Source organism: Polistes fuscatus, unplaced genomic scaffold (genome assembly GCF_010416935.1).
Source record: "Polistes fuscatus isolate 324 unplaced genomic scaffold, CU_Pfus_HIC Scaffold22, whole genome shotgun sequence".
Classification (NCBI taxonomy): Eukaryota; Metazoa; Arthropoda; class Insecta; order Hymenoptera; family Vespidae; genus Polistes; species Polistes fuscatus.
The window spans coordinates 2,627,327-2,654,699 of NW_025113099.1; the positions used below are offsets into that span (position 1 = coordinate 2,627,327).

General features: G+C 44.5%; 1 long non-coding RNA gene across 1 annotated transcript; it reads left to right on the forward strand.

Annotated features, from left to right (window-relative positions):
* The first annotated feature begins 412 nt into the window (after window positions 1–412).
* LOC122518009 lies at window positions 413–24,988 on the forward strand. Its single transcript, XR_006303957.1, has 2 exons — window positions 413–737; window positions 24,876–24,988. It is a non-coding gene; the product is annotated as an uncharacterized LOC122518009 (long non-coding RNA).
* Window positions 24,989–27,373: the final 2,385 nt, after the last annotated feature.

Consider the following 27,373-nt stretch of genomic DNA (forward strand, 5'->3'; position numbering starts at 1 on the left):
GATTTATTGTTTAAAACGATTCAACGATTACATAATTCGACGAAAATGTTCAGGTTAAGTACGCAGAGATAGTTGGATGTTCGAATGACGAAGTTTCCCGTGAAACGCGTCGCCGGGATGGACAGCGAGAACTTAGGAGAAGATTGGATCCTCGATTTAGTGAGCAGTTAGCAGGTAGCACGAGAGTGGATTACAAAATTAGCACGAAAGAGCGGCGTCCTCGTTTCTACCTTACGCGTTACGGTAATACAAAATCCCCCGGTGTACTGTCAATCTGGAACATCCTTCAAGGCCGTGCAGACCACCGTTAAGGATTCCTCCGCCATAACCGTTCAAACGGTTATTAGCCCTCGTCTCGTAGGTAGATAGGTACGCCGTTTGTATGGGGTAGGACGCGACAAATGAATATCTGATTTATAATTGATCTCGGGGAAGAAGATAAATGGGGAAGAATTATTAGAAAATAACGTGGAAGACAACTGGGCCAGGATACCGAGGAAATATTCTCGTTGACGGACGCGTCCAAGTTCAGGACACGCGCAGTCGCTTACACGTATACTCGTATGGGGTAACGTATAAAGATGTATACACAGACACGTACGCGCACTGATACATCGACAGCCAGTTCCTACATCGTGGGTAATAAAACATTTCGCGTGCGAGGGTATAATTGTCGGGGTCGGGCCCGCGTGTGCGGTTTATACGGTGCTGGATGCCAGTCGAAGGGGTGGCGAGGGGTTTGTAGTCTAGCTTTAGGGGCCCCGGGAGGGCACCGCGCCCCCTTTTTCATCCTGTAGTTATTTATCGTCCTGCCTTTGCTCTCGTTCTATCGCCGTATCTCCTATCTCTTTCTTTCTCTCTCGCACTCGCACTCATGGCTATCATCCATGCAGCCCTTCGTTCGTTCGTTCGTTCGGTGGATGGCGAAGGTGGTATCACTCGGTGATAGACTATGAATGTGTGTTGGTGCGACGTTCCCGATAGTGATATTCCAGTGGTAGTGTGTTGTCGATGATGGTGCTACAGTTACCGGTGGTCTTGTTGGTTTTGCTGCTCGCGCTGGTGGTGGTGGTATTGGCTGTAGGTTCGTTCCGTGCGAACCTTCGTCAAGTCTCGCTCTTTCGACCTTCCCGTATCAAGAATTGCCCGGCACGCTTTTCGTTCATCCTCGAGCCCTCGCGATCGGTTAATTCTCTTTCTCTTTCTTTTTCTCTTTTCCCTTTTCTTCGACTTTTTCTTCTATATTCTTCTCCCCGAACTTAATGCGAACTTGTAACGCAGTTTCCTGCCCGATCGAACGATTCATCGTAGAAACTATACTACTCCAAATGAAACTTTTCTTATAAAAATTCTTCTCCTTGCTATATCAACTTCCAATCGGACTCTCATCGTCGTAGTTCGAGTTAGGAATAATATCGATTGGAAATAAGTTCGATAACAATTTCATTTATATGGATCGATAAAGATTTTTCGATTTGGGTTTCGTGAGCCGCGGACAGAACGTTCTGGACAGGAAACTGACGGATTCGAGCGATCGAGGGGAAACATCTCGTTCGGGGTGCAACGTTCTGTCAGAATAGGACGAGCTAGAGAAGGACAGAGATGGAGTGAATGAAAGAGAGAGGGAGAGAGAGAGGGAACTCGGTATTCCGGATACGTAAGTGACACATTGACGGGAACTGACCGCCGCTTGGCAGCCCTGACCGTTTCCCCAGGGTGGCTAGTTACCGCATGATTGGCCCTCCATTACCATATACCGTGCGCACTAACGTGCTTGCGGTCCTCCACGATATCCGTCCGGCACCTTCGGAATAGCCACGATCGCAGAAATCGACCGAAAGGAGCCCGAAAGATGTTCCTCCGGGAGAAGATACCGTTGAATCGGCGTATTTCTTTCCTTTTTCAAGCTCATCTTTACCAACAATTGTCATTCTTACAATCGAACTTCTCTCTCTCTCTCAAATATTCACCACTCCGAGTTGTTTTACTATTTTCTTTCTATATCAAACACTTCACTATAAGGTTTATCCGGATTATCTTCTTAGTTCGTGAAGTTTTTATAAACGAGTTCGATACAGATATTTTCGTAAGAATTCCGTTTACAGATCATTCTCTTTCATCGTTAAGACGGCGAGAAGAAAACGTCGGATACGAAAGGAGTAAAAAGAAAGGGAAGAAAAACGTAGAGGGAAATAATAATAATGATAAGTAAAAGAAGAAGAAGAAGAAGAAGAAGAAGGCGAGAGGTTCGCGAATGACGCGGAAAAACGTAACGTGCGGCGTCGGATCCCGGCGGACATCGCGAAGCAGAGATTTTTCTGCGCGTGCCGTTAAACGAGTAAGAGAGTAACAGCCGAGTCGAGTAAATGTGTAGGTAAACTACGTATATAAGTACGTACGTGGTTCGACCTCGTTCGAGGTTTCAAAGCTTTTTGCGACCTTATCCGTCTTTCTCTTTCCCCCTCTTTTTCTCAGTTGCTTTCCCTTACGTGTTACTCGTACATATGCGAGAGAGAGAGAGAGAGAGAGACTCGACGAAGAGAACAACCCTGCCACGGTTAGATGGATAGACGCGATGCGAACGTACGTAGACATGTGAGGGTGCACTCGCTTAATTACACCGGAGCCCTCGTGGGATACTCGGAGGCTGAAGCAGCGACCTTACCCTCCTTCTCTTCTCTTCTCTTCTCTTCTCTTCTCTTCTCTCTCTCTCGTTTCTTCCTCACGTGACGTCTGCAACCTACCCTCTAGACGTATCGCATCTCCGCGCAGAGATTTCCAAAGCAGGAACGGCCGGTACGTACCTAAGCTGCCATTTCTCCTCTAACGTTCTTGCCGTTCGTTGGTGTTGCATCCCTCCAGGGGACTCCTGGCCGGTTGCAGTCGAATGCACTGCTGTCTGCATCGTTGAGGAGCTCTGCAAACGAAGCACGGCTCGTAATGGCTCACGAGTAATTTCCCGTATCCTCGGCTTCGCCGCGAGAACCGAAACAACAACTCCTCTCTCTCTCTCTCTCTTTCCCTCTCCCTCTCCCGTTCTTCTCTTTGACGATTAATCCAAAGTCCGTACACGCTCGATGCCCGATTATCATCGGATCGTTGACAGCTCGTATAATGGATTCATTTCCTTTCCATTCCAGACTACACCCCTTTCGAAGAAACATTAATAAGGAACCCTTAAAAACGAAAAAGTTTGCGTGACGTTGGGTAGTTTACTCGTGCCCCAGTCTACAGGTGTCAGAAACCCGATGAGAAAGTTTATAAACGTTAATAGTACCATCGAGTATGGGTCAGGGAAAATGTGTAATAGAGATAGTCGTGTCTTATCGGTCCATCGTGTCACCCATCTCGTACTCGCGATTTCATTATACTCACCCTGTTCTATAATCCGGTCGTACGTTTTAGCGTCGGTTCGATTCGCTCGATGCACTCGCTTAATTAATTCATTTGTACGATATAGCAGAAACTTGGTGGCGAATGGGGGGGGAGGGATCCCTGTATTATAAATACGTACACGCGGGAGGAGAAATAGATTTGTATGCGTGTGTATAAATGTATATGCATGTAATACGCGTTCAAAGAAGTATGTTTCTTGGAGGCTTCGTCGAGAAAGCATTCATCATTCCGACGCCTGTTAGTGCCGCGGAACGTCCTACACAACCGGTCTAATCTCGCGCACATAAATAAGATAACAATTTTTCATCCGTTCCCTCCCTCCCTCCCACCCTTCTCACTCTCTTCTCACTCTCTCGCTCTTTATCTTTTTCTCTTTTTCTCTCGCAAGCAACATTTTCTTCGTCGAGAAAAAGGGGACGCGACCCCCGTAAGGAGAAACGAGAAGAGGTGACCGAGAGAAGACTCCAGGGATGAGTCTCCGAGGATGGGTGGGGGGGTTAGTGAGGGGGGAGCTGAGGCAGACAGAAAACCGGGAAAAGTTTGTAACCCTCGTTACTCGATATCGAGTTCCAATTAGATGACGATCGCATTTCTAGCCGAAGACGTTTTTGCGCTCCGTACCGTACCGTACCGTACCGTACCGTACCGTACCTGAGACGAACGACTAGAACGAGTCGACGAAGAGGACGACTTTCATCTCCCACGGGAAAATCAAACGAATACTAATTCGCGCCGTTTTGGGAGTTTCCTTGATTCGCGGCTCGTTTATTTCTCATCCGAGCTGCTCTCCTCGATTATCGCCTCGATCTTCGATGTAAAGATCTTTAGATAGTAAAGTCTCGTTTTATTCTTCTTCTTTTCTCTTTTCTACCGAATTCTTTTTATCACAAATCTCTAGACAAATAAAGTTAGTTACGTTCTTTGTATGCTAACTAAAGTATAGTTTTTTGATGATACGTATATATATATTCATTCATTAACTTAATTATCGTTCGGTCTAGTTAATAATGAACTATTCTGTAATTAAACTAGAAAAATAAAGGATACAGGATAACCGTCACGCACCGAGATATGGCCTTGTTTCTTGTAAATGAAATTGTCGTTTAAAGTCACGAAGAAGTAACATTAATAACGTTTCGAAACGTAACTTAACACGGAGGCGTGTTCGTTGAATAAACTAGCCGAACTAGTATCTCGGTGTTTAATATTCAGAGACACTTTGAATGAAAAGAGAGAGAGAGAGAGGGAGAGAGAGAAGGAAAAAGAACATTTTCGTAATAATTTCATGATCCGCTCTCCGGCTCGTGCACATACTCAGTATCGCTCGCTTGCAAACTGTTTGGTAGAGGAAACGAGCGTAACTCGATACGGAATATCGAAGTCAACGTATCCTCTCGAGAGGTTTAGAAAGCCACGGTATGTAGCTCGCGACTCCACCGGAAGGAAGGAAGGCACCAGAGGATCCTAGGAAGAGCGTGGCTCGGTACGGTGAGCAAGTGAGAAGGGAAAGGATAGCGTGTAGAGAGCCGGAGGATGCACTCCAATAGGTCCCGCGACAAAGAGCAAGATCAGTGTGACTCTCAGCTTTCCCTTGGGTTTCGATCAAGGTTCCCACATGTGGTTCTCACCTTCTCCTTACGAATATTCAAGCTTAGGTATTATAAAGTAAGATCGTTTCGAGTTAACTTAGGTGTGCTTCTTTCCTTTTACCATCTTTCCACCTTTTCCATCTTCGAGGAATAACATTTAAGGTTAATTGAAAAAAAAAAACTCGTACGATCGCTCTGATACCGGTTAATTAGTTGGAACTTTTTTCATCTTGTTACACGATTAGTCAAGAATCCGTACGACGCTCTCCACTCTGCATATTAATCATCGACGACGTTTTATCTCTTCGATCTAATTTTCCCGTCAAGATCAAATGACAGAAATATATATATATATATATATATTTGTTTTCTCGTTTAATAAAACAAATAAACGCGTCTAAAAGTTCACATACGTTGGTTGGAAAAATTGTTCGGATCTTCGGATAGATTGAAGTTTCTTTGGAAAGAAGTAAAACCATCTCTCGACCATTGGAAACACCGACGGAGATGCGACGGAAGTCGGTATTGACAGTCACTGGGGGCTCGAATAAGTGGTGCTCTTCGTGGCTGACTTCGGCCGACGGGGGTGCGACTGAGGAGAGTTTACGTCGACAGCACACGGTAAACCCCCAGAATTGTGGCTCCCCTTGCGCCTCCAGAGACTACGGGCAGAGGTATTGAAAATTACATCTTACTCCGGTGCGAGGCCACCACCACCACCACCACCACCCGACTAACGTCACCTCTACGCATTACTAACCCGTTCCGTTGTTTTCCTTATTCTTGTTTTAACGCTCACCCCAAATGGGGTTTACTAATCAACCCTATCGAGAGATATCTCACACATTTTCATCCCCTTACTATTTTTTAACATTGCTTAGATTAAAATCGAAGAAAATATTGATAGGAAGAAGTCGAGTAGACTGAAAGCCGTCGCGCGATCATTTCAACAACAACAACAACAAAAAAAAGAAAAAATGGAAAAGGGAAACTCGAGTGAGAAGAAAAATGTTCCCTTCCTCGTGACGTTGAATCACGGCATACATGCATAATACTCTTTGCCGTTTTCTTCGTGAATCGAAGCTCAAGTAGTCGAACACGCAGTTACAACATCAAAGCATAGCTTCTGCATGCCGTAGTATAGAAAATAAGGAATAGCGATGAGAGAGTTGGGGGAAAGGGGAGGGAGAAACTAAAATGGAACGGAAAGTCCGAGGGAAGAAGTCGTTGTATATCTAAAAATATCTAAAGTTGGCATCGTGTTCGAAGGACACGCGCGTAGAGAAGATGGCGAGAAAGAGGGTGTCTCGTGAAAATATCGGGCGGAAAGTATAAACATTTAGACAAGTTTAAATTCCGAACTTTCTTTCCTTCCTCCTGCCAGGAGGAAAAGAAGTTTGAGGAGGGTGACGTTTATCTCTTTCTCTCTCTCACACACATATTCTCTCGCCCTACACACTTTTGAAGACTTCAATATTTGTTAAAGTCTCTTCTTACTTTCCTTCTCCTCATTCACCTCACCATTCTCACCTTCCTCCATTCCAAAGTATATTCATGATATCTTTCCTTTATAACGCATAAACCGGGAATATATTGAAAGGAACGTGTATCAAATAGATTTCACGATTATCTCGATACATCGGCGCATTTTCTGTTTCAATAAACCTAAGTGATTTTCAGCTTGCACAAAAAAAAAACAAACTGCTGGCTCGCCGTAGTATTCAGTTTTTGCGTCGAAGGGCGTGGTTGCACGCAAGTGTCGGTCGCGGGATATTACCGTATTAGTAGATAATCTTATGTAGGTCATATTATTTTCCGTCGCGTAGGAATTTTGCATGCTTTGTTGAACGGTATAATGCCACAAGTTTGGGAAAGTTAAGGAAAGAAATGAAGTGGAGTTAATTAACTGACAGGAGGAAGTCTGTGGTTACTAGGAGTTTTGTTAAGTCGGTTAGCAGCTTGGTAGATAGTAGCAGGATTGTCGTTTGGTTGGTTTCGCGAGAAGGAGGAGAAGGGAAAGGACGGAACGTCGAATGGAAGTGGAACAGCCTGGAAGTGGCTGGAATCATCCGAAGTCCGAAGCAAGCGAAGAGCGAGAGGGTCGTAGAGTTGGTAATTGGCAATATGAGTGGCTGGATCCTGCAGGATGTCGGGTCAGTCGCGCGCCCCTGGGAGTACCCCCCTTTTCTGGGGTGGCGCTGCCCCACCGACACCCCTCAAACCTCCTCCTCTCTTCCTCCATCTCTACCCTCTTCTCCCTGCAAGCTCCCCACCGCCTCGTGCACCTCCGTTTCCGACGAGAGAAGCTCGGGGAAGCAGGAATCAAATTGAGTTTCATACTCACAGGGACTCTCACCCTGCCTACCGCGTTCACCCTCTCTCTCTCTCTCTCTTGCTCTCTCTTACTTTCTCTATCTTTCTCTCTCTCTCTCTCTCTTTCTGTCTCTCTGTCTCTTCGTCAGGCCGTTTTCGACGTTCGTTTTCTCTCGTATCTTCTCTGATTTGAAACTCGCGTGCCGCCGACTGATCTCGATCATCCGACTGTGCACGCTAACAGCTTAGAAGACCCAAAGTGTTTTTAATCCGTCGACCGCTTTTACCCCGGTACGATTAATATCACGAGTAAAGGTGCTTTTAAATGATCTTTAACTTTTGATTTGAAAACTGGACGATCGGGATAGAAAGTTCAGGTGGCCTGTCGACAATTGGACGATCGAAGAATTGAATAGACAAGGACGATGGCGGAGCTCGAGAGAATGGCGAAGGGGTTGACGGATTCGAAAAAGGAGAAAGGGGATTTGGTTGTGCGGCGGCGTCTGGACCGCGGATAATAGGAAGCTGCTGTCGGGGTATCTCTGCTAATCACGTTAAGTCCGGCAGACCGCTTTGTATCCCGCGAACGAGCCACCGTCCGAAATTCCCAAGTCCGAAACTCAGAACCGACACGAACGCAATCCCACCGGTTTCTCCTCCTTCTCTTTCTCCTCCTCTTTCTCTTCCTCTTTCATTCCCATCCCTTCTCAACTACCCTCGTGTTCTACAGCCAAGGTACGCAGCAGACTGAAATTCGTTTACGAGATACCTTTCTAACTACAGAAATCTTTCTTCGTTTCCTTTTTATACAAAGAACACGTTTCGTTATTTCGCGAGCCAAGTGAAATATTTCCTTTATTTAAACTAATCTTTTGTTTAATATTTATAGATAAATGTATATAATACCTATGTATCGTAAATATGTATGCACGCGTCTATAAATATTAGCTATACGTAAGATTAATTCCCGTTTCATCACGCGGCAGGAGGAAACCAAAGTGAGAATTCTAACGTAGAAGGTCCGTGGTGCCCGGTAGCCACCGTATCATCACTTCAGACAGCCTTTCCGGTTTGTGAATCTCATTAAAATCATTGGTGCGTGATCTTCGGTTTACGGGCATCGCACTGGACGACCGACGACTCCATTAAGATAACCACCTCCCCGTGATATTGCTTAGACTTCGAGTCATCTCTGCGCCTACGTCGTCCTATCTCAAAAAATCTCTCTCACTCTCTCTCTCACTCTCGTTCTCATTTTACCATTTCCTATGGCAATACTTTTACAAGAGCATCTTTTTCCCATAGGTTTTTGTTCCTTTTTCTCTACGTGATATTTTTCCATCGAACTATATTTAGCAAATCTTTAGGGTTTCGGGGTAAACACATTTTCATATTCGCGGGTATTAGATTTTCCGTTCCTTCTGACGTTACCTACATCTTGATGAAAGATGTTAAAGGGCGAAATCTAAGGGTTTTTTCTCTTTTTGAAAGTAAACGGTTATAACTATATCGAAGCTCATCTTTTCGTCGCTCTCACCTTACCTTCCACTTTATTCTAGCCGATTATACATGAGACAAATTTGAATAATGTCCTTTATCAGTCTCCGCACCCCCTTGTTATCCGGTTGGTAGACGAGCAAGCACGCATACGTATTTATCGTAAATATTCCAAGTGGTTTTCGTTCTCTTGGGATTCCGTATCGTCGACCGAAGACTCGACATTATAGGGAACAACCGTGTTTCAAGCGAGTTTTTCGTCTCGCCACTCAAAGGAGAAGGATCTTGGAAAAGTTTCGCGACGGTTACGCGATAAAGGAAGGCACCGGTAGGATGCTACTACCGGTAGGTAGGTAGGTAGCTTGATTTAAGAAATTTCTCTCGTAATTCAACTCGACTCGAGTATATCACAACGATTACCTAACGTTGGCCAAGTTGAGAAAAGTAAGCGTGTTTCTTGTTCGATCGCATACCTTAGCCACCCATCTTTTTTCCAACGAAGCTCGATTAAACTCTATAGCGTTTGGGGTAAAAGAAAAGGCGGAGGGTAATTTGTAGAAGAAGGTCCGACAAAAAGGGTTGTTGCCGGTGCCTTTTCGGAATAGCACGAGAAAGAGGAAGATAGAAGAAGGAGGGGATAATGCGACCCTTGAGATGCCGGACCGCAGAGTGATCTACGATGGTCTATCACATCCACCCGGTGTACTTATTTCGCGTCCCGTAGAATGCACGAGATCTCGATATGTCGCAATAAAAGAAAGGAGAATAACCAAAGCCAACGGAGGAATGGGCAAAAAGAAGAATGAACGAATGAATGAATAAATAAATAAATAAAAGAAGAATTCGCGTAGAGGATAGGTGCATGGAAATTAACGGGCCGTAAAAATGTATGCAAATTCGGTAGGTGAAAACCGATGTTATATATTCTACGTTCGCGAGTGTGTCCGTCCTCCTACCTAACCACTACCACTGACAACAGTGATAGTAGCAACGGCATCGGTAGCATAACCATCAGCTCTGTCGTTCGAAACCCACCCCACTTTCCATCCACCTGACTCGAATTCCACCTCCCCGCTAGCACCGGTGCGTCCCCAACCTCGTTACGTTCCTGGCCCGGACCGCCAGACCGAAAACTCATTAACGAATGCAAACGAGGTAACGTTGTGGACAAATTTAATAAAATCGTGCACGCGCAATTAGTTTTGCCGGGAGTAAACACGTTTCGGACGAGCCCTGCCATTCCCAACATGCGGCAATCCGCAACTTCTCGCTGTTGTTCGATGTTCCAAAATTTCATAATCATTCTCGTAATTGTTCTATCGAAAAGATCCGACCGACGTAAGATCGTCCTACCTAGCATTGTTTCATCGATATTTAGGATTTTAACGAACAATTCGTTATTTTAGCGAACGGTATATTTCACCGTTAGAAAAACGGTTAAACATTTATACTCGGGAAGAGATACGCGCGTTACCCTTCACCGCTATCTCTAAGAGAAAACTAAATCCTTGTGACGTAACTTCCCACGAGAGTCGAACTCCTGGCGGCAAGAGTATTGCCAATTTTCGTCGCGAGATTGCCGCTCGAGGTGCCGCGCTATTTACATTGCTTTCACTTATAGGCCTTGCATTTTGTATGTTCCTCGAGAAAGCTTCATATCGAATCTTTCTATTTTCGACAACGTACCGAACCGAAAGAAAAACCTACGTGTTTTTTCTCTATCTCAATCTCTCTCTCTCATACTCTCGTTCTCTCTGATTTATATACAACGAAAATCGAATTTGTGGATTCTGGTCAGCATTTGAATATTGCGTTTGAATATCTTACGGCAACCGTCGGACAGGTTCGTTCGGGATGACCGTATAAAACACGCCGTCCACTTTCAACCTTTTTGATCTACTTGAAAATCACGAATTCCTAGTCGTCGTCGTCGTCGTCGTCGTCCTATTGTAATATCGTTTGCGAAAGAAAAAAAGAAAAGAAAATAGGGAAAAACTTTGAAAAAGAAAGAAAGATTTTTGTTCGCAGGTATATACACAATACCATTTTCTCTTTCCATCTCTAACGCGAGATTATTTGCCGAGAGGTAAAGAGAGAGAGAGAAAGAGAAGAAACGGTAGGGGAGTAAAAGGGAATAAAAAAGGGAAGAGGGAGAGGAAAAGAAATAGAAGGAAGAAAAGAAAAAGTGGCGCTCGCAGCTTCTTTTTCAAGGGAATACACCTACGTACGTACGTACGTACGTTCCTGCTTACGAGCCGGTGCCGCAAATTGAATCTTCACGGACGACAGGATACTTCATTATTTAGCAGCGGCTTCTTCCGTGTGCTATTTGCAAAATTATTGTTACCGAATTGGAACGAGGGTGGCGGCGGCGGCGGAGCGAGCTAGAGAAACGAGTTCAGCATCCCTTCCCGACCTCCATTTAGCTTACCTCGTAAAAAAGTCGAACATATACGGGCCGTTCCCTTGTTTCTTTCTCGAAACATAGCGCGGAATAAGAAGCGCGAGATAGTGGAATCCCTGATCGGCAGAATTTCGCCGACGGATAAATCCGTGTGGATATTATACAAGCAAGCCAGTAGAAAAAAATCCTCCCCCAGCCCGCATCAGGGCTGAAAACAACAAGAAAATACATTTTTTTGTCTGGAAACGAATCGCTTGGAAACTCGAGAGGAATGTGATATTTGTCAAACGAAGAAAAATTCGCGTAAACCTTTTCGGTGATACCAATAAATGTATGTTATTGGTACGCGTTTGTTGGCTGGGGTTGATGTATCCTCGGAGATACGATTTAAGAGGATTCACAGTTTTTCTTGTTTCTATTTTGGTTAGAAGAAAGAGAAAATGTTAGGTACGGTACGGTAGGACGGAGAAATGGCGGACGTTGGGCTAAGAAGGAAAGGTTGGAGGGCGAGAGGAAGATGGTCGAAGTGCCGGTCTCTTAGGAGAAGAATAAAACTTGCGGCATACTCCCGCGCGACATCGACGGATGATTTGGTGAGTGAAACAATAAGCGCCCCTTGCACATATTCATCACAGCACCGCCAGTCTTCCTGGAGAAGAAGAAGAAGAGAGAAGGTTGGTGGAAGGGGAGAGAGGGTTGGGTGGGTATACGTTGGTTCGTCCAACAAAACACTAGCGGTAACAGTACCAGCAGCATGCCGAGTTCGAGAAGCGGCCAGAACTCCTCTGGCACGTTCCAAGGAAAAAGAAAGCAGAAGAGGCGCGAGATGGAGGCCACGGTAGGGAATGTCCGGCTAAAAGTTTGATGGCTTACCGCGTGCCCTAGGGAAAATGGCCGCAGGGCACATTGCTAGGCACCTCGCGTCGTTCCGTCGCAGGACCTGAAGGATTTTGGGATTCTATCAAACTGGACAATGCAATAATGCCCGCGAAGCAACCTTCATTCTTTTGCCACACTCGTACGTGAAGGAAGACTCTTTCGAGATATCTGCAAATGCAAGACGTTGGACGATCGAGAGAGAAGCCCATGGGGTTTGTCAACCATTTTCTTCCACTCTCAGTTCTACGAAACGAGCTGCCGTTCAAACACACCTCGAACACACGAGCAAACAGGGATCTTAGATACTCGAGGACATTTAAAATTGGCCATTATACTATTTAACTTGAGGGACCGGCGTTCGGCGCTTACGAAAGAGGAATAGTGGAAGCTCGAGAAGGAAACCGAGAGAGGAGGTCACAAAGTGGAAGGACTTCGTTCTTGGTCCTCGAGATCCACACATATGACTCCGATTCAAACCAGAACAAACAGTTCCCACCGTATTTGCCTACCTTCTCTCGTCGATCTAATGCTTCCGCACGTTCGTCCAGGATCATTAAAATTTAATGGATCCCTTACGTATTTCCAAGAATCGTCCGAATTCACGAGTTCCTTATTCAAAGATCACCTCTCGTTCTTCTTTCCAATCCTTTTTCTTCCTTATCCTCTACGGTAAACTTTGAATTTATTTATTACCGATCGCAACTATCTCATTCGTTAGATTCGACGAAAATTATTCTCGCCAATTTGTTTTCGATATTTAAGAATAATAAGAATAGCAGAGAGAGAGAGGGGAATAAGAAAAAGAAGATGAAGAATGAGAAAAGGAAAAAAGGAAAATATAAATTCGTATTTTTATGAATTTTAAAGGAGAGTCAGTTGGCAGAGAAAATTGGCTCGGGCCGGAATATGCACCCAGGGCAAACATAAGACAATGAGCGGAGATTTTTAATCGAGTCTCCTGTTCCCTGCAGCGGAATTAACTCGAATTACGGCGTGCGGGGCAGACGCGAGCTCCCAGCTTGGATCCAGAATTCATGCAGTCTTTTCAAAATCTCTCATTGTGCTCGGCGTAAAGGAAGTGCCCGATAATAACGAGCCTAACGTGATCACGCGTCGTACAAAAGCTACGCTGCTAGCTAGTTGCTATATCGTTCTTTCTCTCTCTCTTCCTCATACTCCTTCTCTGTCTAATTATTCCTCGTTGAGCTAACCACTCGTGATTTAACGCTAACGCGACTGTTTAACTCCCTTAAGCGGAAAGAGAGAGAGAGAACAAATGTAACTGGCGAGCTTTGAATTATACAAAAAATGTATGTGCTACTCGCAAGTATTACAAGCTGACCTCAAGTTTTTTCACTATGCCGAAAAGGAGAAACAGGAGTAGTAATATAGAAGTAATAGTAATGGTAGTAGTGGTAGTAGTAATATGGAGCGAAGTATAATCCGATTGGCTGACGTTCAGAAACGCCTATAACCGGTGATCTAAATTTATACGAAACTCGTAAATCGTCATAGTGCGAGAACGTTGGAAGGGATAGGTAACGGAGAGGAGGGGGGTGGGGAGGAAGGAAGAAGGGCTTTTCCAACGTCGGTTTCCATGGGACTGAGAAATAAAAATGAGTCTGTCGCTTCCCGTATTAAATGTAGGCAGCTACCGTCCAGGACACCCATGGGGGCCGCGAGTCGGGTCGCAGCGACGTATTTAAATAAAACATTGGATCACCCTGCAACTCACCCCCTTATTCGTATGGCCTTTTCTCCTACCACCGTCTCTGTCGCGCGGATAAACAAATTAAGCTCTGCACCGAGCGTGCCGCAGTGCAGGTTCGAATCGAGTACGCGATAGTTGGGGAGAATAGTAATGGAAGGGGCAGGGGGAAAGGGTTTGAAGAAACCTGGACGAATATACTTTTGGAATTTAATCGAAATATAGTTTTAGTCTATCGAGAGAAACGCGTAAAACGGTTCGTCAAATAAAAATGAATAAAAGTTCCTTTAAGACTTCACGTGTCAGGATCGATGGGTAAAGGACTAAGATCATTAGTCAAAGATTGAAAAGAGGCGCAAACACAACTAGGGGTCGTTCTTTGGCATCTTCATGGAAGACGGGGCGTACCCTTTTTGGGTCTCCTTTTTAGTCCTAAAGAAGAAGAGAAAAAGAAAGAGAGAGAGAGAAATATATAAGTTAGAGGGCGAGAGGCGTGTTATGGGAAACGCCATGTTCGACGAGACGTTGCGGTCTGCTCCTTATAACGGTAAACGAAAAATAGTCAGCACGAAACGCCATTCGCAACGACAAAGAAGCCGACTCGATGCGTCTCCGCGGTCTTCCTCTGGGGAGGAAGCAGGACGATTAATCAGCTGTTGGCAAGGCGGAGGAGTGCACGTCCCATGAGGGAGCTCTGAATTCGCACAATACTTCTCTTTCCTTCTTCTCTCTTCTTCCGTTCCTTTTCGCACTAACGTCGTCGTCGTCGTCGTAGTCGTCGTAGTCGCAGTCGTAGGAAAACTCGCTGCTGTAGAGGATGAGGAAAAAAGATAGAAGGGGAAGAACGAGGAGGTGGAGAAGAATGAAAACGCGTGAAAGCATCGTTCGTTCGATTTTTCACGTGTTGTTGCTCGCCGTGAGATGACTCGACTCGAAACCGTCCAAATATTTGACTCTCGTAGGCAATGTCCAACGGTAAGAAAGAAATAGACGAGAAAAGGATGCACTACCGTGCAGGTAACAAACTGTTCCACCCTCCCCACTCGACCCACTCTCTTTCTCTCTGCTCGTGGAAATTCTCTAGAGACGGGAGATCATTGCGATCGCTTCCCGAAGGAAGGTCTTTCCAACACCTGGATTGTTCTAAAATGGCGACAAGAGACGACGGAGTCTCGGATGGAGTTGGAAAACGAACAAATTTACAAAACTTAGTAGTTTACTTTTTATCATTTTTCCATTGCTTCTGCTGCTGCTGTTGTTGTCGTTCTATTTTTCTCGTTTACCTTGGAATGCAAACATACGAAGGATAGATATCTCTAAACGAGGCTTAGGTTATTCTAGAAAAGATCGTTAAGGATTAGAGAGAAAGTAGCTGGTAGCGTGATACGATATCCATGACGGTCGTAAAAATAAAACAAGTCGCTAAAGTAGACGGGAAGTAGTGCGAAGTGCAAAGTCGGTAGGTCGCGGGAGGTTGAGATTTACGCGGGTTTTACATTCTACGGTGCGACGCCGACGATCCATCATTTATCCGTGTCCGACTTACCAAAGTATCATCTCTCCCTTCGCCTTCGGTAATCCCATGGCTTCCCTTATCTCGAGGGCAGCGCCGAACTTTGCTGCTCTAAAAAGAACAAGAAAAAAAAAAAAAGAAAAAAAGACAACAAGAAGGAAATAAAAAGGAAAAAAAGGGAGACATGACTTTTTGTATCGGTCTCTCTCTCTCTCTTCTTCTTTCTTGTTTTTCTTTTCTCTGGGTATATCTCTTTCTCGTGGCCCTTCTTTCTTTCGAAGGACGAGTACACGTTAAAACTCTCGCGCATAAAAAGATCCACGTTATCCAACGACTCGGTCCATCGAGATTCGATTCTCGAAGGTGAAAGTTACCATGGGAGAGAGAGAGAGAGAGAAAGAGAGAAATGAAGAAAGGTATCCGTGAAACTCTGAAATTCCGTGAAAACCGACGATAAAACCGCCAGGATGAATATTTTTCTTCTCTCACGGATTATCATACCGAATGAGATTGCGCTTGAATAATTGATGGACCACGAGCGGATATCTTCGACGAGAAGCACGAGTATGATTTTTCATGAACGGGTGAAAGGGGGAAGGGTGGATCGTCGTTCGTTAGTTTTTTCGTTTGTTATTACCGAAAAAATACGATAGAAATATTTCTGCAACGATTCAGTTTTGATCAGACATTACGAACGCGACTCTCGGGGAGGTAAAAAATCTGGTTCGGATTGGAAATGAAATAAAACTAATGCAAAATTACGATTAGCGTAGCGATCGTTAACGCGATATCAAACGAAGAATAATGCGATCGCGGTTAATAACGTTCGCGTTAATACGACATTACTATAAATTCTTGTCAATATTTAATTGCGCGTAATAAACTGCGCGTTAGAAACTCATATAATTTCGGAATGATTTAACGTAGTGTCCCCGGTAAATATACATCTCGTTACGATCTAATAAAGTGGGAAATATACGAGATAGACCGATATATAATATTATATCGTTGATTATAATACTCGCAACGATCTATCGAAGATAATAAATATGTAGGAATTCGCAATTGTTTGGGTATTCTCGTTAAATCCGTAGTTACTTTTATTTAAACGTGATACGATATTTCTTCGTAGCTCCTCGCATCTCCTCCCGTCTGTTACGAGCATTGGGAGACGCGCTTTTTGTATCGTCGAACGAAACGAGTAACGAGAAGAGGAACGACCAACTTTAACGACGATCGACGGAAAGAGATCGATACGCGAACGAACGCACGTCATTTGTTCGACGTCCCTTTCCCTTTCCCTTCGCCCTCTTCTTCGCTCCTTCTATTTCTCTTTCTCTCCGCGTTTGTTTGCATCCTGCATCCTGCACCCCAAATAATCGCGAACAGTCCTTTTCTCCGTGGCCGTGCCCACGGACAAATTGCAACGACGTTCCCTTGGGAATCCGCGAAGTTATGACCGAGGCTGACGACTTTCCGACTCCCGTAATTACCGTTCAGTGCTCGTACCCCCATGAATTCGCCCTAAAACCATCGGGGAACCATACGCGTGCTCGTTCCGTACGACACGTGCGACCGTTTTCAACTGGATTCGTGTAACCTCCGTACCTAGGAGCTAATAAGTAGACCAAACTGTTGCCTATGAGTAGTTCTGATCGTAATAGTCAATGATCTTGTCATTGAAAAATAAGATAAATGTATTTGCTAACGTACCCTATTGATCTCGTTGGATTTAACAAAAGAAAATATATAATATGTTCTCATATATCTTCAATATCGATAGATAAATATTTGATTTTACTTAAGATTCGGAAAGATTCATTTTACGGATTAATCTTAAGAAGATGATACGACGAGAAACATCAGATGGTAATGTTAGAGATAGAAACGTAGAGTTGTCTGCCACTGCAGGAAGGTTCTTCTTACTCGTTGAACAGAGTGCATCCCCCGATCGTCTTGGCGATGCAACCTCGAGAGTGGGGAGAGACGCGAGAAAGAGAGAGAAAGATGAGCAGGGGTGTACTAGGTTTTCAGAGCTATGTAGGTGGAATATCGCAAGGAAAGGCGCACAGTGGTTGCGCGTACGGCCACCAGGGGCGTGTCCGGTGCCGCCTTCGCAGCTGGCAACCCCCGTGAAATCCACCAACCCCCGACTCCCCACCCTAGACGCGGGGCCACCTATGCACCTTAACTCTTAATTTGCAGGGACTACGCTCTTAATTGTAGAGTACTGCTCCAACCCCCTGCACAGCACCTGCGCTCTACGATTTCTACGATGCTGCAGCCATACGATGGAAAATTCTCTCTCTCTCTCTCTCGTAGACACACACACACACACCCACACTTCTCGTCTTCTTCTTTATTTCTACGTTGCCCGACGACAGATTTTAACTCGAAAGTTAGCGTAAGACATTTTATTTTTCCTTCTTTTTCTTCTAAGAAGTTTGCAAGAATCGCGAAAATTCGTGTAGATTCGTTAAGAATGCCGAAGAAAATGGCTGAGATTTTAATAGAAAGACGATGGTTCCTGTCAAATAGAACATTTTTATTTTTCTTTAATATATATATATATGTATATTTGTCAGTTTTGATATATTACAATGCAAAGCGTTTATTATTGCTTGTTAGTTATACAGTTTTCAACGACAAACCACGCCCGTTTAACTCAACGATCTCGGGTTTTGTTTTGTGTTTTTTTGGTGGTTTGTTTTTTGGCTCTGTGGTTCTGTTGGGGGTGTTCTGGTGTTGGGGTTGTTGTTGTCCTTTTGTGTTTGTTGTTTTTGCTGGTTGGTTTGGTTTTCCTTTTTTTGGTGTGGTTGTTGTTTGGGTTGTGTGTTGGTGTTTCTTTTTGGTTGTTGGGTGGTTTGTGGGGTGTGTTGTGGTTCTTTGGTTTGTGGTTTGTGGGTTGGGGTGGGGGTTCTTTTTGGGGTTGTTGGTTGTGGTTTCGTTTGTTGGTGTTTTTTGCGTTTGTTTGTGTTTTGTGGTTTGTTTCTTGTTGGGTTGGTTTGTTTTGTGTGGTTTGTCTTCTGTTCTTTCTTGTGTGCTATTTGCATACATTTACTCTAATACTGATTTTTTCACGTTCCAAAGCGAGACGATATTTATCTTCCTACCGTTTTAATATCGCCCAGCCAAACGTTGCCCCCCTCGTTTTATCGCGCTTCTTCTCTCTCGTCTCGTTCTTTTTCTTACGAGTCCTCTCCGAAAGTTCCTCTTAAGATTACTATAACCTTAGCCGTACGGAACTTTATTCGACGAAAAAAAAAAAAGAAAAATACAAAAAATACAAAAGAAAAAGATGGGAACGAGCGAAGGAGAGGAAACAAAGTTTGCGCGTGGTTTTTCTTTCTCCCCGTTCTCGTAAATGAATTATAATATATTTGTACCAATTTGGATAAAGGAAAAAAAATAGGTATAAAGAAGGACGTTGACAAGAAAGAGAGAGAGAGAGAGAGAAAAAGAAAGAGAGGGAAATGTAAACCGGCAGGGTGACAATCGCATCTCGAGGTGCGAGACAGAAAAGTGTTACGTGTTCCATACTTCGACGATAGAAAAATATACTCCTGCATTATTTAGGGTCGCGACTAAGGCAGGAGGCGTCTCCGGAGAGTAGGTGGGAAAAGCGAACACCGACGTCACACAGTTTCTATCTATCCATCTGCATATACTTTGAAGATGCGGAATGCACGAAGAGAAGATGATACTTCGCACGCTTCAGATCCATACTCTCGCTCTTTTACGCCAAAAGCTTCGAAAGGAAGCACTGCCGTGCAAGAGGAATCGGGACGTTCAACCCACGCACGCACACAGACACAGACACAGACACGGACAAACAAGAAGAGGAGTCGCTTTTCTTTCTCGCGAGGAAAGAAGAGTTCGTTCGTATGGCACGCCTTCGGAAAACTTTCGAATAAAATAATTCATACGGTTGCTGTTTTTTCGGAGCTTGAAGGAAAGAAAAGCTAGAAGTTCAATGATATATCGACGAGGAAAGAGCATAGAGTTTTTCAAACTCCCTTTTCTCTCCCGGTGATCTCTCGTTCTATCTTTTAGCATCGAGTTTCAATTTTGACGTCATTCGCGAGAGAGAGTGAGAGTGAGAGAGAGTGGGGCGGTGGGAGGTGGGCGTTACACGCGTATGATAGAAAGATTTTTTTTTATAAAAATACGCTTGAACATTTCCCGTAGACGATCAGAGAGGGAAGCTACGAAAGATGATGGTAAGGGATGGTATCGTGCGATTAATGGAATCGCGAAACCAATCAAAGTCTACCGGAAGTGAGAAGGCAGAGCGGTTAACCCCTCGTAATGGAGGTCAGCTCCTTCGGGGCCGGACTTTGGAAACTGGCCTTTCTCTTTCCCTCTCTCTCTCTCTCTCTCTCTCTCTTTCCGTATCTCTCTTCTTCGAAGGAGAAATAGGAGAAGACGAAAACTTGGAATGGTCTTCGCGAGGATTGTCACTTTGATTTCGCGCGAAGCAATTGAATCGTCCTATGGGAAAATACGCGCCTAGTCGAAAAATAACTTACTTCGATTTTTCTTCGAGGAAGATTATTAACGACTTTTGTCCTATACAAAAGAAGAGATGTTTGTTTTCTTCTCCTTTTTTCTCGATCTTTTTCTTTATAAAACCTCGCGAATAAAAATTGACACCGAAAAACAATGTTCAATTTTTACAATCGTCGAAATGACTCGGAAATCGAGCGGAAAGCGATAAATTCCTCTAACTGAAATTGTTTCTTTCATCTGTTCGTACGGGTTCTAAACCAGTGAAGAAGAAGTCATAAAGGAGGAAGAAACAAGGCTCGATATAACGACCATCTTGCGCACCGTACAATCCGACGAATTTAAGATGCCTTGTCCAGGGTTTTATCGTCGCGGTGAAGTTATACGTCTATTCGATGCCAACAAATAGCCAAGTGCGCGTGTCCTTTTTGAAAATCATTCTAGCAAGGTAGCGAAAGAATACGCTTCAAGAAATCGGGATAGGACCTTTGGGAGAATTATTTTTCAAGTATGAATTTACGATTGTTTTATCGTTTACTCGTACCGTTCATATATATGATTGCAAAAGTATTTGAATACGCGTGTACTCGTTCGCGCATTCAACGCTGATATCGCATTAGTTTGTAATGAAAAGTCTAATGGCACACAGATCTAGTATACTCGAGGAAACTTTCCGAACGGTTTCTCTACGAGTCGTTCGAATTCGAGAGGACCTTAAGCTCGTAAGCGAGAAAGCTGAGTCTTCGGCAAAGCGCCCCAACGAAACGCGCAAAGAGAGCTTAATGATTTACGGAAAGCGCGATCGAACTAGCACGATCTCGTGCGCGGAAGCATCGAGGACGGGTGTTCCCATGAGACGGTGTATTTTCGGAGGAAAACCGAAAGGTACGATAGGTCGAGCCACCACCGTAGGTACAAACCCCCTCACCCCTTTTCATCTCATTTTCTCTCTCTCTCTCTCTCTCATATTCTTTCTCGCTCTCTCTCTCATATTCTTTCTCGCTTGCACGCTCTTCCAGTGGAACTCTAACCGACCTTTTCAATTCTTCTCTTCCGTTTTCTCCCACCTCGCATCGTTCGTCGAGCGAGAGAGCATAGTCACTGCTGCCAACTCTATTTATCAAATGTACGTTTAATTTTTTCGCGGCCGGTATCATATATCATCCTCCAACGTGATCCGTAGGGTCTGCTCGCCGGCTTCCACGGACGTGGTAGGATTACGCTTCGGTGAAATTCTCTAGGAAAGTGGAAACGCGCGAATAAACCGATATCTTCTACCGTATCGCGAATCGAGAATAGGAAAGCTTTCGAAGGAATTTAAGAGACATACTTCAAAATGTAAAAATAAGAAGAAAGAAAGGAAAGGAAAGGAAATACGATAGGATCTACGCTCGCGGAAACTTATTTGGAAGATTGTCGACGTAACGATAGCGACGTTAGACGTCTATTTCGATGGCAAGACCTCTCTATGAAAATAGAACAACGCGCTTGGAAAAACAAGCCAGCACTTATCCGTTATTGAAAAAGAAACAGAGTTACGTTGCAAAGTAATGCATCCTGACACTTTCTATGCTTGTTCCTCGACGCGAGCTCTGACCCTAAGAGATCTAATCCTAAGAGACTATAGCTAGATCATCGGATCCAAAACCGATAACTTCCGGGCTAACGTTCGATGAAAAGTGTTGATTTCTCGGGCAGGCATCTTTCGGTTCGCCGGCATTCGTATTCGGTAGCTTCGACGATGGAACGAACGATGCTGCTTTTCTCCCGTAGAGAGGATCGTATTAAAAGCGAAAAGGAAGGTTGCTGCTGGTGGCAGAAGCTACTACGGTGACTGCGGCTCAGCCCCGAGAAATTATGGCTCTTGTCACGGCTGTTCATTTGTAGATGGAGTTTTTGCTCCCCGAGGAGGCTGCCCCAATCACGAGCCGCGGAAATTGCAGCCCCATCCCCCTTCCCTTCTCTTCTACTACTTCGCCTTCCCACCCCCTCACGAAGCTTCGAGAACCACCCCTTCCCTTTGCTACTTCTCCCTTCCTCCTTCGCCTCCTTCCACCTCTCTCTCTCTCTCTCTCTCTCTCCTATAGCTATCTCCTCCTTCGCAACCCTCCAACGCAACCTCTTCCACTACCTTCCATCCGACGTTCTCGTCGATGCCTTACGCCTCCGCGATCGCTGCGATTCTATTGACGCCTATCGTCGTCGTCCTCTCTCGTCTCCAAATGATTTATCGAAAATTGGAAAAGCAACGATCGTCGATCGTTCGCTCCTCGCGAGTTTCGACAAAAAAAGAAAAAACGATACGTCTCTCGCTCGAATCGTCTTATTTCTTTCGCATACTTTTCTTATTTTCGAACATTTGTCAAGATTTTTCCTTTATTGTTATATTCGAACGCGCGAACAGGATCGTAGTTTGCGAAGATTTTTTGTAGTTAAGACGATTTCATTCCAACCCATAGGATCGATCATTTTCCTCCTCCCTCTCTCCCTCTCTTCATGTCGTTAACCTCCCGGTAGATTCGCCACGCGTAATCTGCTGTAGAAAGTTAGCGAACGCGTTTAGGCAAGTCAAAACTTTAGCCGCAAATACCCTGCTCGGAATGAGGGGGTAACCCGGGAGAGCATTGCGGAAACGGCAATCACTGCATCCGACGCTTTTAACACAACGTAAGCTGAATCGAAAATGATTTCGCGAAAGCACGGTAAACGTGATACCACCTAACCCACCACGTTAGGACAGATAAATATTCGAATAATTTGTAATATCGAGAGAATATTCGTTCATTTTACTTAAACCGTACGTTTTACTTTCGATAATTTCATTTGTGAAATATCTTTTTCGCGAGATGTATTAAAATTCGTATTCCTTTTTTTCCCTTCTTCTTTTTCCTTGTTCTCTCTCTTTCTACCGGAGCAGCAACATTCTCGTAATTAAGGTTGAACGAGGGGGGAGAACGAGGTGAAAAGACGTCGCGGGGGTGGTCGGGATGGACGTGGAGGATCCATCACTAGGCGGTGGTAACGAAGACATCAGCTGATGACACATTTTAATATCTTAAAACAGGCGGAAAAAGAAGAAGAGCGAGAGTAAACGCCAGAGAGAGAGAGAGAGAGAAAGGGAATGAGAAAAAGAGCAAGGAAAGGTACGACGGCTGTGGCTTTTTTCAGAAAGCAACAAAAGATCGCGTCATGCATTATCCTTCCGTTGGTTTTTTCGAGCTTTCGTCGAAGCTCCCGATGTACACACACACACACACACACACATATTTACCCATACGTCGTAGAGATGATACAAGAAGTTTCTACGAGCACGGTTGCGGCGGGAAAGAGAAAAGGCCGGGGAAAAAAAAGAGCAGAGGCCCAACGAAAAGAATCAAGAGACGTTCGGAGGAGAGGAGTGGGGAGGGGGAAGGAATATTTCGCGGCGTAGAAGGCGACAAGCCGAGTCCCCAGGTGCCACCCGGAGAGCGATGATTAAGCTCGCATTTTAATCAAAGACCCGGAGTGAAAAGTCTTGTAACATGGAGATGATAGGATTTCCCGCTTGATAAATCAAATCGGTATTTTTGCCGTGCCAGTAATAACACATTTTTTTATCCTTCGGTGACGTTCGCCTTATAGTACCTTATCCTTATCCTTTCATCTTTTCCTATACCTCTTTTCCTCCCCTGCCGACAACGTTCTTACCCACTATCCCTTCTATCATTTTCTCATTCCTGTCCTTTTGCACTCGCCCTACTCCCTTTCGTTCTCTTCCTCGACGCGCGAAAACGGACTCGACGACGACTCTTCGTTTCTAGTGTCAGAAACGGAACCGTCTTCCAACACCGGTGAATACGAGAACGAATTTCGCGAAGTAAATTATTATAACGGTCGGAGAAGCTCTAGTAAGCTAGTGCTTTACGACTCCCAACATTCTCGTATAGCTCCCTTACCACTTCCCCTCTACTTCCTCTTCTACCTTCTTCGTTTTCTCCGTTCGTAGTAGGTGGGTAGTAGTAGTAGTGGTATCGCGCGAACCATGTAGTACGCGAGGAGTAGCTACGACCAACCAACCGAGCAACCGTTCGTCGCCATAATCCCATACATTATGCACGGACTAATGCCGTTCTTATTCGGAGAAAGTCGACGATATTCGCGATGGCTCTCCCGACGTCCTCCTTTACGACGATATAATTTCATTTCTCAGATTTAAGGAAGCACGCAACCCGACCTGACGGCGTTGCGATCTCCGAACGCGTACTCGAGAAAAAGATTCAACCGTTAGTCGTATCATAACTTTTCTTACAACGTATATCTATTTATACGTATTTCTAGTTTCCTCGTACGTATTTTGATCGAATTAGATAAAGGTAATTTCATTTGATTGGATATTCTGGGGAAAACTAACGATCAATTTTTCAATGCGTTACCTCGACGAACAATGAAAACGATCTCGTTCGAGTTAGGAAAGATGGTCAAGATCAGGAGTATGACACGAAAGTATCGGGAAAAAGGATACCTGCGTAGAAAAGGATACTGCGTTCTCAAAGGGGACATACCGGTGGATGATATTTTATTCTTGGCCCTTCAGCTTCGTGTCTTGCCCTTTACCCTCCCTACTATTTCCTTTCTTCTTTCCCTTTTCAAGAGACTCGATACCGTTTTCGCCACAGCAACGTGAGTAACGCCGGCAAACAGGGCTCGTCGCGGCCCGGTCTGATGGATTTCACGACTCCATGGGGTCTCCTCAATCCACGCTTCTTTCTTCCTCGTCCCTGACCGCGCAGGTTTCTCACCACCCACGCACTTATACGCTCGTCCATACTTACCTAAGGATCAGAAGCATCTTTTCTTCTTCATCCGTTCCGAACTAGTCGACATTTATCCCTCCCACTCCGCGTTTGTAACAAACGAAAAAGATATTTTCAATTTGTCTTTTCTTTTTTCTAATTCCATGGGTGACGATAGTTTGGATATACTCAAATATTTGTTCCTCTTGTATCTATCTTTTTCTTTTGAAGTTTACCTTGTGTGGTAAGGTTGAAATATTTGTTCGGTAGCGCCCTGGATTTAGATTCGCCCCTGTAGATTTTCCAGATCGGTGCGTACTTACGGAAACGTCGTCGTGGGGCGGTCAATAAAGCTGTGATACTGCCATCTTACCGGACGATCTCTCTTACCCCAAGACGTTACGACTACAAGAGAAGAAGAAGAAGAAGAAGAGGAGGAAGAGGAGAGAGAGAGAGAGAGAGAGGCAAAGAAAGTAGAAGGAAACGACCAAAAGACGTAACTCTGGTAAAATGGTGTGAGGAGGGGGAAAAACTCTATGGGAAATTTAGAGAAGGCGTAAAACCTTCCTCGGTGACAAATCCATCGGTCGTTTCTCGCGGAATTTTCAATTATCGCCTAAATAAAATATATCCCGCATCTCGCCGACACTGAAGATAAAAAACATGCGATAAGACTATCAGCTGAGATATGACACGGACAAAACTAACACCTAATCGAATCAAAATATTAATACTCGTGTCAATTATCATTAGGAATTTTTATCTAAAATATTTTGAAATGATGTTAAATAGATAAATAAGACAAATCTTTTCCTTCTTCTTCTTCTTCTTCTTCTTCGTTAGGTACGTTGAAGTAGCAGACTATGAGGAGGAGGAGGAGGAGGAGGAGAAGGAGGATGACGACGACGACAAAGACGACGACGACGACGACGACGACGTTGAAGTTTTTAATATTCCCCGTAAACAGGCAGCATCTACCTCTGGGACGAAGTTTGAATTAGCGGAGACATATTCATACGAGGAGTTTGCATCGAGGGTCGCTCCTCGGAGGGCACTCCGTCATCTCTCGCTACTTCTCGCTCGACTCGTCGTCCCTCCTCCGTACTGTCCCATGGACACCCTCGGGGAGAGGGCTGGTCATTAATTAAGACTTTTTGCAGACTGACCCGCACAAGTGGCAGCGCGAATGCTTAAAAAGCCACCCATCCAAACATATAGTTCACCTACCTGCTCGCACCGACGCGTCGTATTGGGGATACCCTCTGGGTAGAGATACTTACTTGACGATACTGAAAGGGTTCACCCTATTTATTAATTTTTATCCCCAAACTTTTTCACTCTTATTTATTTCCGCTTCGACTCTCGCGACGCGCGCAGAGAAAGAGAGAAAGACAGAGACGCGTACGACCGAAACCTTTTCATTTTACAAAAACGCTAACCCCTTATTTTCCTCCCCTCCTACTTTCTTTTATTTTTCTTAATAATATATTATAAATAACACGAGAGATAAATTTGTCTTTCGATCGGATGGTTTGAAACTTTGAAAGGACCTGTAGGAGAGGCATAGAGGAGCTTAGAGAACGCTCGCGAGAGGAATTCCTCGGCATGTTAGTAGCAAATTGTTAAGGGATAGGGAATACCGTGTGCACGAACACGACATTCGAGGTGAGAACACTCTCCTACGTATTGCCCTCGCTCACGTATGCAAATAAGTTCTGGACTGGTCCGGTGAACCTTTGAGAGAGAACCAAATGCACAGAGAGAGAGAGAGAGGGAAATAGAAGACAAGACAGCGAAAGCAGACGAGAAATGAAGAAATCCGTTTCGTTTCTCAAATTGAACGTAGCCAGTGAAGTTAATTGTGATACGGAAAGGTAAAGAGATATGGGAATTCCTACAAGTTAGCTGTTCTCCGGAAAATTAGTGAATCAATTAAAACGGACAATTTGTTCGTCAACGCGGACGAACGGAGACCATTGGTACGTTTACGTAACGCGACGTTTATTCGAAGAAAAAAAGAAACAAGATTCGTAGAATCTTTTCGCAATAAAATTGGAGCTTTTGTCGATTGTCGAACTGTTATAAAGAAAGAGGAGGGAGAGGAAGGGTTTCGACCGCGAGATAGCCTTCACCCTCTCTCACTATCGCCACGGCCCAAACGAAACAAACAATATGTTAGCAACCCTCGACGATATTTCGAATTTGAATTTAAATAACTTGGCAGGATCGGCTCTGGGACTCTGGGACCACGCACGAGCGTTCCTCTTCGTTTCTCGCTCGTCCCTCCTCTTTTTTCCTCTTCTCTTTCTATCTTTCCCCACGTTCCCCTCTCTTTCCCCTCTCTTTCTTTCTCCTTCTTCCTTCGTAGTATTATCCTTTTCTCATTCGTTTCGTCTCTTTTCTCCGTACGTGTCCGTGGTATTTGGCAGCAACACATGTACGCGCGTACACAAACGCGTCTTTGGGTACACGTACAGGTAGACGTACAGGAGCACGAACCTCGTGACTTATAAAGTCGTTACTTTTGCAGTTTCGCACGAGTAGGAGTTCGAGGACAGCTAGAGAGGAGCAGACGGTGGAGGAGAAAGAGGAAAGGCTTGGACGACGGCGAACGTATTGTTAATTTTTAATCGATCCAATATTTATAAAATCGTCCGGTCTCAGAGACTCGGCGAGATTTCCCCTGGTGACCTGACCAACTCTGCATCGCGGTAGTTATATTGAAAAATAACCGTTCGTCGAAATGTTTGCATTCATCATTTTTTTTCTAATTTTTTCTCTTTTTCTTTTCGTTAG